This window comes from Mus caroli, unplaced genomic scaffold (assembly GCF_978045245.1).
Source record: "Mus caroli unplaced genomic scaffold, Mus_caroli_1 scaffold_21, whole genome shotgun sequence".
Taxonomy (NCBI): domain Eukaryota; kingdom Metazoa; phylum Chordata; class Mammalia; order Rodentia; family Muridae; genus Mus; species Mus caroli.
Genome location: NW_028227276.1, coordinates 236,927 through 240,000, shown reverse-complemented (window position 1 = coordinate 240,000; position 3,074 = coordinate 236,927).

Genomic DNA, 3,074 nt, shown 5'->3' with positions numbered 1-3,074 from the left:
GAGAGACAGGTAGACAAAGAGAGACAAAGAGAGAGACAGAGAGAAAGACAGAGAGAGACAGATAGAGACACACAGAGATACAGAGAGACAGAGAGAGACAGAGATAGAGAGAGACAGAGAGAGACAGAGATAGAGAGAGACAGAGAGAGACACAGAGAGAGACAGAGAGAGACACAGAGAGAGATAGAGAGACAGGTAGACAAAGAGAGACAAAGAGAGAGACAGAGAGAGACAAAGAGAGAGACAAAGAAAGAGACAGAGAGAGACAGAGAGAGACACAGAGAGAGACAGAGAGAGAGACAGAGAGAGACAGAGAAAGAGACAGAGAGAGACAGAGAGAGACACAGTGAGACAAAGAGATAGATAGAGAGAGAGGTAGACAGAGAGAGACAAAGAGAGAGACAGAGAGAGAGACAGAGAGAGGACAGAGAGAGACGGAGAGATAAGAGAGAGACAGAGAGAGAGACAGAGAGAGACAGGAAACAGACAAAGAGAGAGAGACAGAGAGAGACAGAAAGAGACTAGATAGAGATAGAGAGATACAGAGAGAGACACAGAGAAAGACAGAGAAAAGAGAGAGACAGAGAGAGACAAGGACAGAGTGAGAGAGACTGAGAGAGACAGAGAGAGACATAGAGAGAGACTGAGAGAGACACAGAGAGAGACAGAGACAAAGAGAGAGACAGAGAGAGACAGAGAGAGAGTGAGAGAGACTGAGAGAGACAAAGAGAGAGACAGAGAGAGACAGACAGAGACAGAGAGAGACAGAGAGAGAGACAGAGAGAGAGACAGAGAGAGAGACAGACAGAGACAGAGAGAGACAGAGAGAAAGACAGACAGAGACAGAGAGAGAAAGAGAGAGACAGAGTGATACAGAGAGATAGACAGAAAGAGACAGAGAGAGATATAGAGAGAGACAGAGAGAGACAGAGACAAAGAGAGAGACAGAGAGAGACAGTGACAGTGTGAGAGAAACTGAGAGAGACAGAGAGAGAGAGAGACAGAGAGAGACAGAGACAATGTGAGAGAGACTGAGATAGACAGAGAGCGAGATAGAGAGAGACAGAGACAAAGAGAGAAACAGAGAGAGAGACAGAGACAGAGTGAGATAGACTGAGAGAGACAGAGAGAGACACAAAGAGAGACAGAGAGAGACAGAGAGAGGCAGAGATAGAGACAGAGAGAGACAGAGAGAGAGACAGAGAGAGACAGAGAAAGACAGAGAGATACAGAGAGAGACAGAGAGAGACACAGAGAGAGATAGAGAGAGACAGAGAGAGACAGACACAGAGAGAAACAGCGATAGAGACAGCGAGACAGAGAGAGACAAAGAGAGAGACAAAGAGAGAGACAGAGAGAGACAGACAGAGACAGAGAGAGACAGAGAGAGAGACAGAGAGAGAGACAGACAGAGACAGACAGAGACAGAGAGAGAGACAGACAGAGACAGAGAGAATGGAAGACAGAGAGAGACAAACAGAGAGACAAATGAGACAGATAGAGACACAGAGAGAGACAGAGAGAGAGAGACAGAGAGAGAGAGAGAGAGACACAGAGAGACACACAGAGAGAGAGAGAGACAGGTAGACAAAGAGAGACAAAGAGAGACACAGAGAGAGACAAAGAGAGAGACAAAGAAAGACAGAGAGAGAGACAGAGAGAGACACAGAAAGAGACAGAGAGAGACAGAGAGAGACAACGATAGAGACAGAGAGAGACACAGAGAGACACAGAGAGACACAGAGCTAGATAGAGAGAGGTAGACAGAGAGAGACAGAGAGAGAGACAGAGACAGAGTGAGAGAGACAGAGAGAGAGACAGAGAGGCAGAGACAAAGAGAGAGACATAGAGAGACAAGGACAGAGTGAGAGAGACTGAGAGAGACAGAGAGAGACATAGAGAGAGACAGAGAGAGACAGAGATAGACAGAGAGAGAGACAGAGAGAGAGACAGAGACAGAGACAGAGACAGAGATATACAGAGAGAGACAGAGAGAGAGACAGAGACAGAGTGAGAGAGACAGAGAGAGACAGAGAAAGAGACAGAGAGATTCACAGTGACGGACAGAGAGAGACAGAGAAAGACAAAGAGAGAGACAGATAGTGACAGAGTGATAAACAGAGAGAGACAGAGTTAGAGACAGAGACAGGGAGACAGAGAGAGAAAGATAGAGACACACAGAGATACAGAGATAGACAGAGAGAGACAGAGAGAGACAGAGAGAGAGACAGAGAGAGACACAGAGAGAGATAGAGAGACAGGTAGACAAAGAGAGACAAAGAGAGAGACAGAAAGAAAGACAGAGAGAGACAGATAGAGACACACAGAGATACAGAGAGAGACAGAGAGAGACAGAGATAGAGAGAGACAGAGAGAGACAGAGAGAGAGACAGAGAGAGACACAGAGAGAGATAGAGAGACAGGTAGACAAAGAGAGACAAAGAGAGAGACAGAGAGAGACAAAGAGAGAGACAAAGAAAGAGACAGAGAGAGAGACAGAGAGAGACACAGAGAGAGACAGAGAGAGAGACAGAGAGAGACAGAGAAAGAGACAGAGAGAGACAGAGAGAGACACAGTGAGACAAAGAGATAGATAGAGAGAGAGGTAGACAGAGAGAGACAAAGAGAGAGACAGAGAGAGAGACAGAGAGAGGACAGAGAGAGACGGAGAGATAAGAGAGAGACAGAGAGAGAGACAGAGAGAGACAGGAAACAGACAAAGAGAGACAGAGAGAGACAGAAAGAGACTAGAGAGAGATAGAGAGATACAGAGAGAGACACAGAGAAAGACAGAGAAAAGAGAGAGACAGAGAGAGACAAAGACAGAGTGAGAGAGACTGAGAGAGACAGAGAGAGACATAGAGAGAGACTGAGAGAGACAGAGAGGGAGACAGAGACAAAGAGAGAGACAGAGAGAGACAGAGAGAAAGTGAGAGAGACTGAGAGAGACAGAGAGAGAGACACAGAGAGAGATAGAGAGAGACAGAGAGAGACAGAGACAGAGAGAGACAGCGATAGGACAGCGAGACAGAGAGAGACAAAGAGAGAGACAAAGAGAGAGACAGAGAGAGACA